Below are 14,512 nucleotides of genomic sequence, written 5' to 3' on the forward strand. Positions count from 1 at the left end.
AGTGGATTACATATACAAAACGAGATAAAAGCGTGAATTACAAGATACATGTCGAATGTACATCATATGAATGCCAAATACGGAATTAAAAAAAGAATAAAATAGAGAATAAAATATGTGACCAAAATGAGTGATATTACGATAATACGCCGGTAGTTGATTAATAGAGCCTAAGTACAGCTACACTAGAACAGGAACAAGATCAGAGGTAGAACCCAACCAAGAACAAGCGCAGTATGATCTGCGTCCTCTTAAAGAGGCGCAGCAGATCATGCGTCTGTTTCTAGATGGGTTCTGGCTGTGATTGATGTGTGCCTTTGGGATGCGTTTATTTACATATTTGGCACGCATTTCCTTGAGCTTATTTGATTATTTCACTTTATTTCCTCCCGTATTTGCTACTTTGGGTGTGTTCCATGTCTCTTGCAGGTTTGAGACTCATTTATGCATTTACAAGCCAAATCTGTTTGGTAATGGAATCAAAGGGAAACTTAGAGGAACTTAGACGAGCTTTAGGGAGCAAGAAATGAAGATTTTTTGCTCTCGGTCTATTCACAAGTACACTTTGTCTATTGATGCCCTACGCATTGTTTATTGACTCCCACCCAATGTCAATCGACTTCGGCAAGTTTCAACGACATAGTGACAATATTTTGGAGGATTTCAAGCTCTTGTCTATTGACCATGTAGGCTTGTCTATTGACACCCTATGTATGTCGATCGACTACCTACACAATGTCGATCGACCTAAGTGAGTTTGCACGACACAACAAATCAATTTGGAAGAAAAATGTGTTGTTGTCTATCGACCTTAAGGTGATATTGATAGATATTCTGTAATACCCGCTGTTTTAGGAGCTCGTTGACCAACCCTTTGACCTTGGAAGACCCTAGTGAGAGATGGGACAAGGGGGATACATATAGTCGAAGACCAGACCTGAAACTCGGCAAGTAGCGGTCACTCGGCCGAGTAAGGTTAACTCGACCGAATGCGGTTAATTCGGTGGAGTAGATGCTTACTCGAGCGAGTACGTGCTTCACAGCGTGATAGTTTATATTACGCGGAGGTTGTAACCTATAACATTTCATTCTATCATTCCGTCATTTCCTAACTAGTACTCTCTCTCTCTCTCTCTAACCTTTCATCTCTCACTACCCATCTATCGTCTTACCATGATCTAAACCCGGGAGGTAGACAGTCTACGCATGAGATCATCGAGTCGGGGTTGTCGCCGTCACCGACATCGGTTGTTCTTCAAGGTGAGTTTATGATTGATTATCTTTTCTGCAGTAGTCCTTGAATATCTTAGTGATAGGATACAATTGTTGTTGTAGGATACGATAAGGAGTCTGCGTGACGTGATAATGGATGCGTTCTATGGTCTTACAAAAAGGTAGGGTTTCCCTACTCAGTTGGCTTTATAATTAATTGATTGTTTATGGTTGATTGTTGGTATGTGTTCCTTATTGGTTGGAATTGTTGGAGATTGGTTGGTTGGTATTGTTGGTTAGATGATTGTTGTGGAACTATGTCGGAAGATGGTTCCATACCCATGTTCGCCCCCTGTGGCTCTCGTCACAAGGGGGATGATACCCGTCGCTGTGAGTACCAAAGATAAAATTTATAAACTCCTATTAAGACTAACCTAGGCTAGTGGTAACAGGGTCGATCCACAAGGAGGCAGTTGTAAATTCTAGTTGTTCTATGATCAGTCTAAGGTAACTATTATGGGGGTCGGTTGAATTGGTCTATAACTAATAACAATAAGAAGAAAATAAGCTAAAGATACGGATTAAACAGATAAAAGAAGGGTACTAGGATGTTCGGGTCATTACAGCTTCGGCGGCAGCAAACTAGGTCGGTCTGAATTAAACACAAGTAAGGCGGGAAATAAGAGGTCCTCTCGGTCCACTCCTAACAGATAGCATCTCTCGATCTCGCTATAGGTCCCTAATGTCACTAATACTGACTTTCGTCCTGAAAAGCGACTAATGGTCTAAACTATACCTATCTTTCGATCTTAGCACAGTTTAGTCGAATTAATTGACGGTCACATAACCTACCCTACCTTTCGGTCTAATGGGTCAGTCACAAAAGAGGTATCTAACTGGTCGCATGCATTCAACTCGTTAGATACAAGATTAAAAACAATTAAAACGAAGGTAACCTTACAAGGTCGATCGATCGACCAACTATGTCGATCGATCGATCGACACGCTGGTTCAGATCAAATGTCTAATCTAATGCCGCCTAGCCATAAATCGCCTACATCCTAGCACAAGCTATTTAGCTACTCATGGTGAATGTAAAAACAACAATAAGACTAATGACAATTATGGAATTCATGTTTGATGTAAATAACAATAATAATGAAGCGATAATTGGCTTTGGGGAACGCTAACTATCAATTCTATACTAATAAAAGCAATAAACGGAAATAGGGCAGAATGAATACCGAGAATTCAGAGGAAGATTAAGATTAAGAACTGAAAGATCCGATGCAAAAGTCGATATATCAAACCCTAATTGCGAAATAAGCTAAATTATTATGATGAGAAACTTAAAATAAAAACTTTTTGTAATCTCTGATCCCAGCTAGATATGTTTATGCTACGTTATATAGGAATAACAACGCAACAACTTATTCCAAAACCTAAAACTTCACGGGCTTTCTAAATCTCGTCTGGAGTCGAAGTCTGGTCGATCGACTACTCAGCCGGTCGATCGATCGCTCCTCGAAAGAATGAGCTTCGGGATCCGATAGGTGGTCGATCGACCAAAGATGCTAGTCGATCGACCGGATTAGCTGCTACTTGACTTCTTTAAACTCGTGGATTCGTCTTTCGGGCCTTGGTTTGCGCACCAAGCTTGTTCCTTAAGCGGTTCCTTTACGTCATTTGCAATGCAGCTTACTCGGGGACGGATTCGGCTTGATTTCCCGCTAAATTCTCCACATTTCTGCAATAAAGTACAAAAGCACGAAAGTAGAGGAAAATAGAGAAATATGGGCATAAATAGCACAATGAAGCTCAAAATGCGTGTAAAAAGAGATGTAAAACATCATATAAATGACACGCATCAAATCTCCCCAAACCAAACCTTGCTTGTCCCCAAGCAAGAACTAGACTCGATCTATTGACCTAATGGAACGAGTTCAAACTCAGAGCGAAATGCAAACTGTAAGGCCTAAACCAATTTAATGCACAACCAACAATCAACTAGTAATATGAATCATGCAAACGAATTATAAAGTCGTCAAAAACTGCTGAACCGTTGACTATAGAGACTTATCAAATTGGACTCTCACGGGTCGCTCAAATCTCTCATAAGAACAGGTGATATATTTGTAAGATAGAAAGAATTAATATTGTAATGACCCTCACCTAACTACGACCTATGAAAACATGCCAAAGAATAGATTATGAAGACGACCTCTACGACCGTACATATGCATTCCAACCAAACAGATGACCATTGACACATGCCGAGGTATAATTATGGAAATGTGAGGTATGGGTAAGAAGAGGCAAAACATATTATGGTAAAGTGGAGGTACAGGTGATCAAGCTAGTACCAAAACGGAACCAAAGGTCAACATCCAACTTCTTGCTCATAATCGAACGAAACGGTGCTATAGCAAGCACAAAACTCACAATCTCCAAACTAATAAATCAACAAACTCCCCATAGGATATAAATGAAACATGGGAGCAAAAATCGCCAAAAGATAAGGATAAAGTATGCGAATTGATTTTTTTTTCACGAATCTCGATCGATCGACCATATTTGGCGATCGATCGATCGCTTAAACAAGACTGAGACCTCTTTTTCCATTTCTTTTTCGAATCATTTTTTCATTTTTATTTTCTTTTTCTTTCTTTCCTTCTTTTCATTTCCCAACAACATCTCAATAGAGCATATACCACCAAAAATTGAGTAACAATCCCAAGGACACAAAGCTACTAGCTTGACAAAGGACAAAGCTAAATGTAGGATGTAGTAAGTAGGACAAAAAAAGATATTTTTGGCATAGTGAAGCTTATGGGTAAAATGAGAAAAGGAAACCTCTACCACATGTGTCAACTAACCACAAACCGAATGCATACAGGTATTAAGTAGATCAAATTCATAATTATGCAAATTAAGGAAACATGCCTCATAAGGAGTACTACTCACATTCCTAGATGAACTGGTTATGAATGTCACCAGTTTTAAGCTCTAAAAACTCAGAATATATGATGTAGCTTGCCAATTATAAAAGTCAAGTCTCAGGCTCAGCGAGTAAATTAACGAAAACTCGTAGATATGCACTTATGATTCTACTAATAACATGTAAGTCAAGCAAGGCTTAGGCAAAACAGGTGCAAATGCTAAATCATCATAGAAATACTACCGTTCCGACTCGACCTATATGCTAAAATAAACGTGCATTTTATGGAAATTTTTGAAATTATTCAATTTTTTTTTTTTTTTTTTGAATTTTCCTGTATATAGCGAATATTAAAAAAAACAATGCAAAACAAAATGTAAACGTGAATGCAAAACAATGATATGCGACGCAAAACCCTTCCCCAAACCAAATCACACAATGTCCCCATTGTGCAAAATCATGTAATGAAGAAAAATGGAAAACGGGAGTTTGCGAGAAAAAGGGAAATAAAAACATAATGACATAAAGTAAAGATTTGGGAACTCACAAGACTTTAAGCGCGAAAAAAGGAAACCTCCCAAACCGGCGTGAGCTAGGAGGTTTCAAGAGCAACATGCTACCAATAAGAGTGCCCGAAAGACAGAAAAACACCACGCATAAGACCAAGAAAAAACAATTTTGGGACGTAAAAATTGTGCATAAATGAGACAAAAGAAGAAATAGACAATTCGACGGAAAATAAAGTGGAGTAGAAAACTCCCTTAGATCCGCATATCGACCAAACGCAGCAGGGGAGAGGTCGTGAATGAACATAGCGCAGCGTGATGGTCGATCGACCACTTAACCCGATCGATCGACCAGGTGGGCGTGAACGAGCTCTCAGTAAACACTCGCAAGTCGGTCGATCGACCATGATGGCCAATCGATCGATCAATTCATCGTCTTTGCATACGTCTTATTTCTTCGTAATTGCTCAATGATTCGAGCTAATAAACTCTAAATACCTGCAAATACACAATAGTACGCGCCCAAAATTGCGCAAAACCCAGAACGAAGTCTAAAGTACTTAAAAATCCTAAGCAAACAAAATAAAAGCGAAGTTTTCGCGCACACAAAAGCAATAAAAATAGTTCGAAAGCAATAAAATGAAGTTTGTAACGAAATTTTGATCAACTAATAGTTGATCAAGAAGGACCAAGGGATGGCCCACTTCATCGGCTTCTGGCTACTAGAGGTAGCCTCAATGGTGCTCATCTCATCAGTTGCACCTTTCTCAGCTTCAACAGTCGGAGAGTTCAGCTGATCAGCTTCGTCGTCTCCCCAATTAAGGGCTCCCTCGGAATCGTCGGACTCCAAATCTGCCCATTTCACCTTGACGGGCTCATCTTCCACTTCCTCGTCAGTCCCATAACTTAGGCATCCAAGACCTCCTCTCGAAACGATAGGCTCTGTCGCAGCTGGAGCATCCAAATGCTCTTCCTTCCCAAACCAGCTCTGCATTATCTAAAACAACAAAGTCTTCCTCCTTTTTGCTCCCAATCTGGGGCGGAGGGGTTAATACAGCAGTAGTAATAGGGACGGTCGGTTCAGGAAGCACAAAGTACGATCTCTTTTCAGAGACCGTGTTACAGGTGACAGGCCACATGGCATCCTTCTTTTTAGCAGGTTGGGCAAAAACGATAGAATGTTTCCCAACCTTGAAGGTCAAGGTTCCTAAACCGACGTCAATAACTGCACCAGCAGTGTGCAGAAACGGCCTACCCAAAATGATGGGAATATGGTCATCCTCAGGCATGTCAATGACAACAAAGTCAACAGGGAAGAAAAACTTCCCTATCTGGACGGGTATGTCCTCTAGGACTCCTATAGGCTCGACCGCAGATCGGTCAGCCATCTGAACTGTCATTTATGTGATAGCAAACCGGGTCAACTTGAGTCTCCTAGCTAAACTCAAGGGCATGACACTTATACTGGCCCCTAAGTCACACAATGCCTTCTCAATTGAGAAGGTACCTACTTTGCAAGGGACAGAAAAGCTGCCCGGATCCTCTAGCTTAAGGGGCGCAGTGTGAGACAGATAAGAACAAGACTCCTTTGTGAGTGCAACAGTGTGCACTGTTTCAAGTAACCGCTTTTTTGACAACAATTGCTTCATAAATTTGGTGTAAGCGGGTACTTGGTTAACTAACTCGAGGAAGGGGACTTGCACATTAAGACTACGGATAACTTTCTCAAACTTATTGAAAGATACCTGTTCTTTGGTCGGCACGAGTCTCTCCGGATATGGGGCTGTAAGGAGCACCTTAGCCCTCTCTTCTAATTCGCGCGCGCCGGCGTCCTTGGACTTTGGCTGAAAGTCCGTCACCTTCTCTTTGTTGAAGCTAGATCCTTCCTCAGACCGTCTCAGATGAGACCCATTGACCGTCATTGGATCGAACTTGAGTCGGGATCGACCCATCAAGACTCGGTCTGCCCCTAAAATCTTCGGACTGTGGTACCCGAAACAAGTGGTCTCGTAAATTATTTGGCATTAAAGGACGAGACTCTTCAATATCAGCAGTGAAAGTGGTCGATCGACCACCTTCCTCAGTCGATCGACTGGAATGCACAGTTCCAGAAGCTCCTGTAACTCGTAACTCAGTCGATCGACTAGGGATATCAGTCGATCGACTGAGATTCCTGGCAGACGCCTTTTTCTTTGAATTGTTCGTTGAGGCTTTCTCTTTGCTTGTTTTTACGGCTTATCTTTCCCAACAAAGATCCTCAACCATAGCAGGACCGTCAAGGGTGGACCCGCTCCTCAATGTGATGGCATTTAGGGTCTCCTTTTGTTCGGGTTGAGTGGGTAAGTGCCCGGGAGCTCGAGTGTTATTCTTACTGGCCAATTGAGCAATTTGGCTCTCTAATAGCTTCATCCCGGCCTCTCTTGCTTGGGACTCCTTTAGCAACAGATTCTTAAGCTCTGCAAACTCAGAATTTTGAGATTGTTGTTGTTGCGGCACATAAGGAGGCTTCTGATACTGTTGTTGCTTTTGATGAGGAGGCACATATGGCTGCTGCTGTGGCGGAGGTTGAGTGGGGTTTTGGACATTCTGGCTCCTCCAACTCAGGTTCGGATGTGGTGGCTCGTAGTAGGTGTTTGTCTGCCTATAGTGTTGAAAGGCGGACATGATTCAAAAGGACTAGGCGTTTTTCGAGACATGGCCCTCAACTCCACACCTTTCACGAGACGAAGGGGCCGTCCCGCACAAAGATTGACTTGGTACATCCCACCTTTAGATGCTCCCCCTAGCTCATACTTGTCGAATCTCGCGGTAAGAGCCTCAAGTGCAAAGAACAGAGGAGGATTCAGCAGCTCTCCTCCGGTTCCCTCTCGAATTCCCATACTCGGCCTTGTGGGTAGCTAGATCGTCAATGATCTTCCACCCCTTGGTTGCTCCTAAATTTTCAACAAATCTCCCATTGGGCGCATCCAAAATGGCCCTCTGATCATCGTACAACCCATTGTAGAAATGATTGCACAAACTCCATTTAGCAAACCCATGGTGCGGTATGGTTCGCACCAACTTCTTGAATCGGACCCATGCCTCATGGAAATTTTCATCCGGCCCTTGTTTAAAGCCCGTGATCCGAGCTCTAATGGCGATCGTCCTTGAAGCGAGAAAAAGTACTTCTTGTAGAACGCCAATGCCAATGTATTCCAGTCAGTGATCTCCAAAGCAGCTCGGTCCAGATCTCTATACCATTCCCTTGCAGCATCGCGAAGGGAGAAGATAAACATAGTCTCCTTGATCTGGTCCTGGGTCACGCCAGCTGGTGGGGGAATGGAGCAGCAGTAGTCAATGAAGGTCTCCATATGTTTAGCTGCATCTTCATTTGCAGCTCCCCCGAACTGATTTCTCTCTACCATAGTGATGTAGGCGGGCTTTGGTTCGAACTTTCGGCCTCCCCCCGTAGTTCGAACCCTTTGTATAAGTTCGCGGCCGTCGGCTCGAAAAACTAGCTATACTCGCTTCCTCGGCCATGACCGAAAATTCTGAGAAGTAACTGTCTCAATCAAGATGTAGAAACGGGTGAAGAGGGTGGATTCTCCTCGAACAGCTCGTTCTCGTAAAAGCTAGAATGAGAACTGGGCTCTTCCAGCTGTTGTTCTTGAAATAACCTCCTCTTAACGTGCAAAGATCTCTCAATCTCTGGATCAAACGGCGAATGGACCACCCCGAGACTGCGCGCATAAGAGGAAACTACAACAAAATATAAGAATAGTTTAAGGAACGGATGTTCCTTAAACTAAGAAAGACTAAAAATAAAGACAACTAAAATTAGGACTATTGCCTCCCCAACGAATTCGCGCCAAAATTTGATACCCGTCGTTGTGAGTACCAAAGATAAAATTTATAAACTCCTATTAAGACTAACCTAGGCTAGTGGTAACAGGGTCGATCCACAAGGAGGCGATTGTAAATTCTAGTTGTTCTATGATCGATCTAAGGTAACTATTATGGGGGTCGGTTGAATTGGTCTATAACTAATAACAATAAGAAGAAAATAAGCTAAAGATACGGATTAAACAGATAAAAGAAGGGTACTAGGATGTTCGGGTCATTACAGCTTCGGCGGCAGCAAACTAGGTCGGTCTGAATTAAACACAAGTAAGGCGGGAAATAAGAGGTCCTCTCGGTCCACTCCTAACAGATAGCATCTCTCGATCTCGCTATAGGTCCCTAATGTCACTAATACTGACTTTCGTCCTGAAAAGCGACTAATGGTCTAAACTATACCTATCTTTCGATCTTAGCACAGTTTAGTCGAATTAATTGACGGTCACATAACCTACCCTACCTTTCGGTCTAATGGGTCAGTCACAAAAGAGGTATCTAACTGGTCGCATGCATTCAACTCGTTAGATACAAGATTAAAAACAATTAAAACGAAGGTAACCTTACAAGGTCAGTCGATCGACCAACTATGTCAGTCGATCGACTGACACGCGGGTTCAGTCCGTGTCTAATCTAATGCCGCCTAGCCATAAATCGCCTACATCCTAGCACAAGCTATTTAGCTACTCATGGTGAATGTAAAAACAACAATAAGACTAATGACAATTATGGAATTCATGTTTGATGTAAATAACAATAATAATGAAGCGATAATTGGCTTTGGGGAACGCTAACTATCAATTCTATACTAATAAAAGCAATAAACGGAAATAGGGCAGAATGAATACCGAGAATTCAGAGGAAGATTAAGATTAAGAACTGAAAGATCCGATGCAAAAGTCGATATATCAAACCCTAATTGCGAAATAAGCTAAATTATTATGATGAGAAACTTAAAATAAAAACTTTTTGTAATCTCTGATCCCAGCTAGATATGTTTATGCTACGTTATATAGGAATAACAACGCAACAACTTATTCCAAAACCTAAAACTTCACGGGCTTTCTAAATCTCGTCTGGAGTCGAAGTCTGGTCGATCGACTACTCAGGCTGGTCGATCGATCGCTGCTCCTCGAATAACAGTAGCTTCTGGGATCCGATAGGTGGTCGATCGACCAAAGATGCTAGTCGATCGACCGGATTAGCTGCTACTTGACTTCTTTAAACTCGTGGATTCGTCTTTCGGGCCTTGGTTTGCGCACCAAGCTTGTTCCTTAAGCGGTTCCTTTACGTCATTTGCAATGCAGCTTACTCGGGGACGGATTCGGCTTGATTTCCCGCTAAATTCTCCACATTTCTGCAATAAAGTACAAAAGCACGAAAGTAGAGGAAAATAGAGAAATATGGGCATAAATAGCACAATGAAGCTCTGAAATGCGTGTAAAAAGAGATGTAAAACATCATATAAATGACACGCATCAGGGGATGTGCACATTAAGGAGCTGGTATCGTTCGTTGCCATGAGCGGGGATTTGGTGGGCAAGGCTGCGGTCCCCCACTGGCGGTGTGGGTTACCTGTTGCAATGGGTAACCTGGCAGGGCTACACACTTTAATGTGTAGTTAGTGATCGATATTTGTTAGAGTTGGAGATCGTCTGATGGTATTGTCGTATTTTTTTCTGTTATGTACGTTGATTTGCTTCTGAGTCTTGGCCCAATGTGTCGCATGAATCAGTTCAATCGAAACTATTACAGAGCCTGCACAGATATGTACTAGAAATAGAATGTAACGAATCTGAACTCACTAATCACCTGTAAAGAAGTGAAGAACTCCACCAGCGTGATGTTTCTTAAGTTTACGGTACGGATATCGGCTTAAGGAATTAACAAGTTGCAGACTTATTCGAGAATAATTGTGGTACACCAAACTTCAGATGAAATGTTTTCTAGAGCAAAATGTCATGAGGCTTGAGAGCACATCGTCCTTTCACGCTTTTATGAGAGTGAGGCTTGAGAGCACTCCTTTCACGCTTTTATGAGAGAATGAAGTGAGTATTTTAATGGTAAAAGCGACATTCGTCATCAACCCCAAAACCACGATCGGTTTCCCCTGCCTCAAATTATGCGAAATCATCAAACGCGAGGAGTTCAGTTGTGGCCCTTTTCTTGCAGCTACTATGGTAAGAACACCATAACCATATGGTTTTATGGTGACAAAATTGGCTTACAAGATATAATTGGGAGATATAACTGACTACATTAACATATTTACATTGGCAAACCCATAGTTGGAACTAATTGGAAACTCCATAGGAAACATACGACAAACAAACCTTGGTAGGATCAACAACGTCAAGATAGAGAAGTTGTGCCACAATTATGTTAGCCATATCATAATCGACTGCTCCACCGCATCGAATTATTCTCTATATTTCATCAATAATATACGGCGACAATGGAAATCTCCCTGTCACCATAGGAGGCGGACCTCGCCCCTGCGCATAAGCAGGAAAATACGGCGACGACGGAACCGCCAAATCCTCTCTATATTGTTGAGTAACATCCAACACAAAGCTTAATGAGAAGTTGATGTGACCATAATTAGCGCACATTTAGTCCCCGAATTAGTCTTGTTCCCATGCTTTTTAGTGCATATTTGGGTCATTTATTGTCTTTAGTCCTTTGTTTTGCATATTCTTTGGGGTTTTGTGTCCTTGGTAGGAAAGGAGTGCAAATCTTGCATTTTCATGGCAAAATGAGACTAAATTGATTGAATTCAATGACCAAGCATCAAGGAGAGACAAGATTAGAAGGCCTTTGTACATATTATAGTAGTTGGGCAATGATGAGGAAAGATCCTTGCATCCCCAAGGAAATCCCCAAGGATTTTATGAAGAAAAGGGAAGAAAAGAAGAAGAAACACGGCCTGAGCGAAGAATCCGCCCGTCTTCCCTTGAAGACGCCCGTCCCCAGGACCACAATCCGTGCGTCTTCTACCAAAGACGCCCGGGCAAGAAGACCTAGAAGACGCCCGTCTTCTCTCAAAGACGCCCAGGCAGAGACTCCTGAATCCGGCCGTCCCGTGCCTAAGACGCACGGATTCCAAGACAGCGCAAATCCGTTTCTTCAAGCTTCAAGAAAGATGCCTTTCCTTCAGAAAATACCGGCGTTTCCCTAAGTAGGGACTTAATCGTCATTTAAGCCCTTAGTTAACCCTAATGCACCCACATAATTTTCACTATAAATACCCCATTAGTCTAATTAGAAGAGTATGTTCTTCTTATCAATTCTTAGAGTAGTTAATATCAATCAAATCTCTCTTTAGTTTTGTAATCAACAATTAATCAAGTTTTAATACAAGTTTTATTTCCTTAATCTCTCTTTTGTTCATCCTTTATTTTGGGTAATTGAAGATTATTTGGGTTATTATTGGGAGATTGACAACCTCTCAATCAAGCATCAAGTACTTCTATTATTCTTTGCTTTATTATTGGAATCATTAGTAGGTATAATTCTCTTAATCCCTTTTTAATTATTGCTAATTACTTTCATTTGTTCATCATGTTTCACTTTGTTGGTATGATTGACAACCTTGCTAGCATGTTCAACATGATAATGAGTGAGTAGTTCCATAGCTAGGGTTAATGGGTAATTAGGGAAACCAACATGGGGAATGATTCATGCTTAAATTAATATGCTTTCATGGTTTATTTGCTTGCTTGTTTTGATCTCAACTCATTGTGGACAGCGGGCCGCCCACGGGGGCGCTTGGTGAAGGGGCTCGAAAACAAGCGTTTGCATTTTGTATGGAGTCGCCACCAATTTTTATGGGAAATTGGAACCGTTCGAATACCTCGTGTCATGTCAAGACACAAAGTAGTGACATGAACACTAAGCAATCGTTACCCTTAGCATTCTATGTCTAGAATGACTCTCGTGGATGCCAATGAACACGGGTGCTCACGGAGATCTGGAGTAAGGGGTGAGGGTACGTATTAGGAAGCTCTTTTGATCGAACACCTAATCCCGCCCGCCTCGATAGCGGCCTCTACTAATGATTAGGGAAGTTTATTCGTACTTGATATACCGTCGGCTATATGCATGCAATGCAACATCCATAGATTAATCCTAACATGTGAGAATTAGACTAAGTCGGTTGACACGTAATTAGCATACAATTGATGTCGAAGTTGAGATTTAAGGTTCATTTACATGCGGAAACATACAAACAATGAAAGAAATACAATAATTATGAATTGCAATAATGAAAATTACATTAATTACAACGGAATAGGCGATTTACGTCGAAAATACCGCTAAAACGGATGATTTGATAAAAAAGAATAAAAAAGAATAAAACAAAGAAATACGAACAAGTCAGAAGGTGATAATACGATTATTAGTTGATTAATTAGATTGATTGAGTGTAGTGGTCAAATTGGTCGGTCATGCAACGGAGAGGCTAGTACCCGGAAAGATCCGAGCTTACGTGGTCGGAAGTCCAAGCACGTAGGCGCCAATTAGTAAGAACGAAGTCTAGAATGCAAAGGGAGAAGAGAAGGGCGGACACTCGCGTGAGAAATATGAGGAACGAAAGCTCCTATTTATACTAATCACGTGAAAGAATAGGGTTTCGGAGACTCTTTGGAAGTGAATCTCGGAAAGATATAAAAAAGATACGTAAATCATGCGAGAGAAGGGCCTGGGAAGAGGCGCAGCGACCATCGCGTCTCTTGGAAGAGGCGCAATGCCTGCTGCGTCTATTCCCAGGAGGTTTCCTCCTGCTTAAGAAAGATTTCCGCGTTTGAGTTATGGTAGGACGGAAATAATTCGATTATCTTTTGAATATTACGGGATATTATTTGCCAAAAGATAAAATTTGAGGAATATGGAATAGAAATATCCTAACATTCCGAACATTCGACTCGGGATTTAACATTATCGAAAAATGGAGACGGTTTTTGACCCGGACTCCGAATGTACTCTAATTACTGCCAAAACGACCGTATCGGCACGTAGATGACATTTAAGAGGTTGACATTTATATTTGAGCAATCACTTGACGATAATCTTACGAACTGTCACAAATCGTTCCGCGAATCAAACATGCGGCCCAATCATCACCGGGTGGTTTGCGAGAGGTGCAGAAACGAGGTGTCTACAGAGCCCCCACTTTGACTGAGGCTTGGACAAGGCGAAAGTCAAAGTATAGCCATTAGGTCAATCAAAGATTACAACCTGACGACTATGGCGACGCGAGGCGGCTCAAGGGGTCTGAGCCAAGGACCTGTCGTCGGGAACATTTTAGAGTCTGTCGACTATCGGGGAGGGTCGTTTAAAGTCCATTAGACTACGTAAGGAAGCTCGCCAGCCATAAGAAGAGAACATACCTGAGACTTTGATCGAACTTCGCGGGAAACAAGAGATATATTGAAAACAGCAGGACGTCGGTAGAAACTGCTGGGGATCCGCTTGCGTCGGTCTCAAGCGAACTCTGGCGAAATTTGGAGGGTTGAATCTGCTTGCGTTGGTCTCAAGCGAACTCTGGGTTGGAGAATATGTCGACGACTAGGAACATCTTGATCGTCGTAGGGAAACCTTGAGTAAGCAGTACTGCAAAATACTACTGCGCTGGGGACAGACGACCAGGAACATCTTGATCGTCGTAGAAAGAAAGTCTTGAATGAGCAGTACTGCAAAATACTACTGCGCTGGACATAAATGAATTTGGACGATACTGCAAAATACTGTCGCGCTGGATAAAACGCGGGCCGGAACGAAAGGAAATCGTCGAAACGGACCAAAATGATAAAATGTCATCGAGGAAGAGGCGCACCAAAGATGGGCCCACGAATAACGAACTCATAACGGATTTTTGAAAATCCATATGGAGGGAACAAAAGGAAGAGGCGCAGCAAGATCTGCGTCTCTTGGAAGAGGCGCAGCACCTGCTGCGTCTTTTCCCCAATTCAGCAATTCTGCG

General features: G+C 42.1%; 1 non-coding gene across 1 annotated transcript; it reads left to right on the forward strand.

The window, feature by feature from the left end:
• The first annotated feature begins 7,687 nt into the window (after positions 1 to 7,687).
• On the forward strand, positions 7,688 to 7,794 carry LOC141645209 (small nucleolar RNA R71). The gene has a single exon (XR_012544793.1). It is a non-coding gene; the product is annotated as a small nucleolar RNA R71 (small nucleolar RNA).
• The last annotated feature ends 6,718 nt before the right edge of the window (positions 7,795 to 14,512 follow it).

The sequence above is a fragment of the Silene latifolia genome, chromosome 2 (genome assembly GCF_048544455.1).
Source record: "Silene latifolia isolate original U9 population chromosome 2, ASM4854445v1, whole genome shotgun sequence".
Classification (NCBI taxonomy): Eukaryota; Viridiplantae; Streptophyta; class Magnoliopsida; order Caryophyllales; family Caryophyllaceae; genus Silene; species Silene latifolia.